The 6,000-nt window shown below is 38.9% G+C and overlaps 1 long non-coding RNA gene across 1 annotated transcript; it reads right to left on the minus strand.

Moving 5' to 3' along the window:
- Nucleotides 1-1,962: 1,962 nt before the first annotated feature.
- LOC142600575 (uncharacterized) lies at nt 1,963-4,321 on the minus strand. Its single transcript, XR_012834134.1, has 4 exons — nt 4,147-4,321; nt 3,888-4,021; nt 3,512-3,725; nt 1,963-3,200 (listed from the first exon to the last, which is right to left on the minus strand). It is a non-coding gene; the product is annotated as an uncharacterized LOC142600575 (long non-coding RNA).
- Nucleotides 4,322-6,000: the final 1,679 nt, after the last annotated feature.

Genomic DNA, 6,000 nt, shown 5'->3' on the forward strand with positions numbered 1-6,000 from the left:
GATGGACTACATGCTTAAAAGACTTGTTAAATTGCAGTCATACTTTGTGCTGAAAGTTAGGATTCAGATCTTATGAATTTAAGATAATTGCTAAACCAAGGGTAGCCAAGGTTTATTATTATAGCTGTGTGCGGCACGGTAATCAAACCCATGGACATGTCTGCAGCTGTACCCACAACAGCCCTTCTGAAATGCTTCCTTCACTAAGCTGAGCTCTTGAACTAAGTGGATTGTTGCCTACCATGCAAGATACACAGAAAAAAACAGAGAATAGAAAGCAAAATATCATTTTGGCTGCCATATCCCTAAGTTAATAATCATTGTAGGAGCACATGTTGGGTTTTAGTATTAAAATGAAGGGTTTCATATTACAGATTATAGGGAGACTCATGTGAACACAGTGGCAGATATAGACAATCAAAATGTCTATTGAGGCATGGAGCTGCAATACAAAAGCAATCAGTGCAGAAAGCAAGGCAGTGACAATACAATTTTAAATCCATTTGATAGGCAAACTGTATCTGTTGAAACTTCTCAGGGTGAATGAGTATAAAACTCATTATCAGTATTGCAGCATGTCCCGCGACACCACTTTATTTATTCAGATGAAGATTGGAGAATGTGAGTAAATACAGCAACCCTACACTCTAAAAATTCTTTGCAGATAAATCCTTTGCCTATATTTGTTCTTTGTGCACTTTCCATGAGTCTTTCATGCAATATCCCTGCCCACTGTAGGAAAACAAGCTTTATAGAAAGTACAGGGCATATGCCTGTGAAGTGTATTTACCATTTAGAACGGTCAGTGAACACATTCAGGGTCTTAATGATACTAGAAAGTACTGAATCCTTAATCTCAGCTTTTATCATTTAATGTTCTTGGTTATCTCAGATGTCTGTGAAGCATCACAGACTACTCGGTCATGCCTTTAAATGGTGAGAGTTATTTGGCTGGCAGAGTCCATTCGGTCACACTGTGTGGCAACATACTTTGCATCTTGACACAAATGTTTGTTTTTTAATAAGTACTTTTCACATACCAATTTTCTCCTAGGGACTATGGATCCCAAGCAGTCTGCAGCCCATTTCAATCCATATCACAAGGCCAGCACCTTGAATCCTATTGTAGAAGGATCTGTTCTCCTCTCATTTGAATACAAAGAAGTCTCAAAAATTATGAGAAATATTTCAAATGCACACAACCAAGCACATTTCTACATTTTTCAAGATTGCAAAACTTTTAAAGATCACAGCACCAGTGATTATCAGTATTTTGGGTTGTGATTTTTGACCCCAAATCCAGCACTACCTGATCTGATATTGTCTGAAGCCTGTAGCAATCTCGTAGCACTGGTATGCGGGGATCTGTGATTTCCAGTGAGCTTTGCATCAGACTCACATACAATAATTACTATTGTCTGCTCTGCTTTGTAGTGGAAAGCTAGCGAAGATTCTGACTGTGCTTTTTCTTTCTTTTTTTTTTTTTCCCCCTCATCCTTGCTATAATCTCTGTAATTGTGATAATAGCAATCTGAACTACCTTGCTCTTTTCCTTGTTGAGTAATTTGATTTGAAAGCAACTCCTATTCCCAAGTTCAGTAATCTTAGGGAAGAGGTGAAACAGAGAGGTCATTCAAAATACAGAGACTATCAAAAAGGTTTAAATATCTGAATCATTAAGATTCTATAACCTCCTCTCCATGACAAAGATGATAATGAGAAGAGGAAATAGCATACTATGCAATGTATTCATTGGGAAAATTACTGCAATGAAACTTAAGCGCAGGAAATAATACAAATGTAGACTGTTCTCATTATACACTATAAACTGACATTTCTGTATCACTTTCTTCCTGTCATTGTTACTCTTGTATGAAAATCAAACCATGCTTTCATCCTAAAAAGACACATTTTCCTCAAAATACAATATAAATGTATCACAGAAAATTGTAAGACCAGATATGTGGTCAAGCAGTCACAGTATTTATTTACTTTTCACACAAATTGGGAAACAAATCTTATGCTCAAATCTAAATGGTCTATCTATCATTCATTACAACTATATTAACATTTATAAGGTATAGAATAGCCTTTGGAAATATCAAAAATAAGTGTCTATGTGCAACCTCTTCTTGGACCACTAAGAAAATTGTCTTCTATGTCAGCAGATACTGTTTCTCAAAATCTACAAAACCCAATACATTCTGCTAGAAAAATACTTTACAGGCTAATTTATTATTTCAGTTGAGAAGAACTGACAAAGAAACTTAAAACAGTTTGCCCAGGGAATAAGGCTATAACTATTGCAGATCTGCCTGTTCCAATGGCTGTCACTTAAAGGTACCATGCACAACATTAAGATTCTTTATGTACAATAAATTAATTGTTCTTAGTTATTCCACTACACCTTAACTTAAAAATAGAGAAGGCATTTTTCTCCTCAGATACTCCAAAGCTGATTGAATGTCAACCAAAGCCTAGTTCTGAAATCTTTACCTCCAAAGCTGAACATCTTGAAAAATGATGATCAACTTCAAACAAAAAAAAAAAACCCAAAACCCAACTACTATTAATGGAAACACATCAATTTAAAGGCAGCTGTCACTAGAAATCAAGTCATGTTAATTAATTTCAGCCTGTATGATTCCAAAACACTTTAAATACTATATGTAGTGTTCCTCAAAATAATGAAATGCAATCAATGGAGGTAATGTTACATAAACAAATGTAACATCTAAGATGCCCAAAGCAATAAGAAAAAAATTTTAAAAGCATATCATTGTGATTGCTTCATAACTTTTTTGTGGTTACCAATATTTTTTTCCAATTTATTTTGATGAATTTCAGTAAAGTTCAGTTAAACTGGATTTTGAAGCCATAGAATTCAAAAGGGGTTTTGTCCAGTCAGCCTCCGTTTTCATCAATTTAATTCTGAACCAACAACAAGTAGCACCTCAGGTAAATTGAATAGCTTGAGCTTTTCTGATGATAATCCAAATTAGGCTTTCTGTATTGACTAGAGTACAAAGTTCATTATCGTAAAAAGCTACAGTCCTGAATCCCTCTCTGATCTAAACCAAGGCAGCTATACCAGCACCATGAACCTGTTGTATCCTCTTGAGGCACTAAGTGAGTTTTCCTTAGGAGACTTCCATGCAGACAATTACTCCAGTCATCCACAATATTCACGGACTTGCCACCTGCAATGCAAAATGAGTAAGATGTTACTGGTACTTCCCTAGCTCACTCTCCTTGTTGGCCTTGATCTAAACTCTTTAAATCTCCTATGGTCATGAGCACAGAAAGGAGACCGGTGTAGTGGGGCCCAATACTCCTCACCTCATAAAATCTGCTATAACTCAGTGTAGGGAGGCACATTGTATGTAACTTTTTCATAATCTTTGTCTAAAAACTGATTAAATGAACCATAGGCACATGTCATCAAAGGATTCCTTGTGCAGAGGCACTAATGGACAGGAAGAAGATGCTACTTCTTATTCTTTAGACTCACCTATAACGATATGGCACTTGACAGCTGGGGATTTCTTTTCTCTTCCCATCTGGCTTCTTCCTCTGAGCAGAATTCCAGCAGTCAGTGCCTGGTGACCCCTGCATCGGCAAACATCCCTATCTTCCTTGTGTTACATCTTCACTTGACATAACAACAAATGCAAGTGTTGTTCTGCATATCCACTTCTGTTTCACATAGCCTTGGCAACTGCTAGCTGGAATAGGAAAAGACACTCTGATTTCAGCAGTTGACAGAACTCATATGCACAGAAAGCCAACCAGTGCCAACTGAAAGGGAATAGGACATTACAGAGAACCTGTACGTTAACACCAGAGTCCAAGGCCAAACAGACCACTAAATAAGATTCAAACCTCACCCTCTCCTGGCCCCAGCTGTCACCAGGCATCAGACCTAAACAACTGCTAAGTTCATACTTTTCTTCACTGACTTGTAGTGCTCCTATACATGGATAGTGCAGTGGCTGTCAAGCACAGATCACATTGAATACATCTAGAAATAGAGAGGGTAAAATGAATGTAACTCAGCATCCATCTACTTTCTGGACATCAAACTCTATGCAAACTTGGGAATCACTCCACAGGCAATCTGAGGTACCTAAGGTACCCATCACACACCTGAGACCAGGGATCCTTCATATAGCCAGGGCTCCCAGCCACTCCACACATCAATTCTCTCAACCATTGAAGTCCTCCAAGCAAGGAGAAGGCAGGAGTGGGAATCAAGTGGAAAAACCTGGATACTCTTCATGGTTTCAGCTGTTCTTCTTTTCTTCTGTCCCAGGGATGAAGTCTGCTCCCAGCAAAGGGGGAGAAAAGGGAAAGAGATGTAGAAGGAAAACTTTGAGAACTGCTAGTAGAGTATACAGAGGGTGTGCAATATAACATCTGCCTAGTGTAAAGTCTTGTCTTACATTGGAATACTGTTTTTTCCCCATTTGAATTCATGGGCATCACTGGATACGTGCATCTGTCCTTAGAAGGTACAGGTGTCATCTTGTAGGTACATCTAAGGATTTGGGGAGTTGGGGCAAGGGCAGAGAACTTGTCAGGGACATTTTTTCTACCGTCACACATTTTGATCTGAGTGACATAAAAAGGCCCTGTGACTCTGGTAAAATGTGGAGAGTTTGCTGCAGATCTCACTTATATTAATTTCTCAATTCCTGAAACTCCAGCATAGCAAATTCCCAGGCAAGCTTGTCTACAGAAGAATTTTAATGTGTACAGAAACTTCTTTCCAACACTTCACGTGACATTACCAGGCACATGACAAACCCTGGATGGAGCATTTATGACACCTGACATCTAGAGCATTCACATGCCTTTTCAATGACAGCTGCCGAGAAGAAATAGCATCCTCCAGCTGCACAACTTTATCCTTCCCTCACTTGTGAATTGAGACGTTTGGCTTTAAAGTGGCACTCTGTACTGTACTCTTAAAACTGCAATTGTCACTTGATGAAAGGAAGCCAAATGCTCCATCAGTGACATCTGACAGCAAATAAAAATCTCCTTCCTAAGGGCATAATGGGCAGGATGCAGCCATATCATTCTTTCCTCTTATTAAATCACACTATCAGTGGGATTAACTATCAGACAGTAGACACATGGACTCCACAAAAATATACAAAACAGAAGCAGCGTACAAAAGGCAAGCGCACGCTCCTCCTCAGAACTGAGCACCGTGACATTCCATGAATAAATTAATGTGATTACACCTCCAAAGAAAGCCCAGGGAAAACAGCTGGCACTAATGCAAGGCCAGGTACCCTATCACCTCAAGCCTGGCCTTCACAGTGGGGTGAAACCATGGGGGAGGAAAGAAACAGCAGTTCCTCACTATCTGCATTCACTTGCAGGATAAATTTTAAAGAACAACACAAGCATATGCACAATAAATGCCAGATAGTTAAACAAGGATGAAAAGCATGACCAGATGAACAAAAAGTCTGAGTTTGTTCATTCTTTCCTCCCACAGCTGCTGTCTGGCCACAATCTCCTTCTCAAGTCAAATCAGCAGGCCAAATTAAGCCCTCATGTTACTCCATTCAGTGAAGTTTGCATGTGGCATACATTTGCACTAATGTGCTGTGGTATTTTCTTAAGTGACCCTCTGCTAGTATTTAGATGTTGAGGAATCTGATTTCAGAAAGGGCTGAGTGTCCTGAAACCCAGATAGTTTCTCTAAGGACCAAGATGTCAAAGACAATCCAGAGTGAATCAACTAGTTGCAGCTCTAGAGGGGGTAGATCCACTGTGGTCCCCATATCAGACCTACCAGGCACACATAGCCTACAGCATCTTCAATGACACTAGACACCAATGGTTAGGAACATTAAATGCACCTCATAAGTCAAACAAAGAGATTTTTGGCTTTTATGTATGCTGTATCCAGACACAATGACCCTGAGTTATTTATCACATTTCTTCAGCCTAATATACAAAAAATAATGCTACTAATAAAAATCA

The sequence above is a fragment of the Balearica regulorum genome, chromosome 2 (assembly GCF_011004875.1).
Source record: "Balearica regulorum gibbericeps isolate bBalReg1 chromosome 2, bBalReg1.pri, whole genome shotgun sequence".
Classification (NCBI taxonomy): Eukaryota; Metazoa; Chordata; class Aves; order Gruiformes; family Gruidae; genus Balearica; species Balearica regulorum.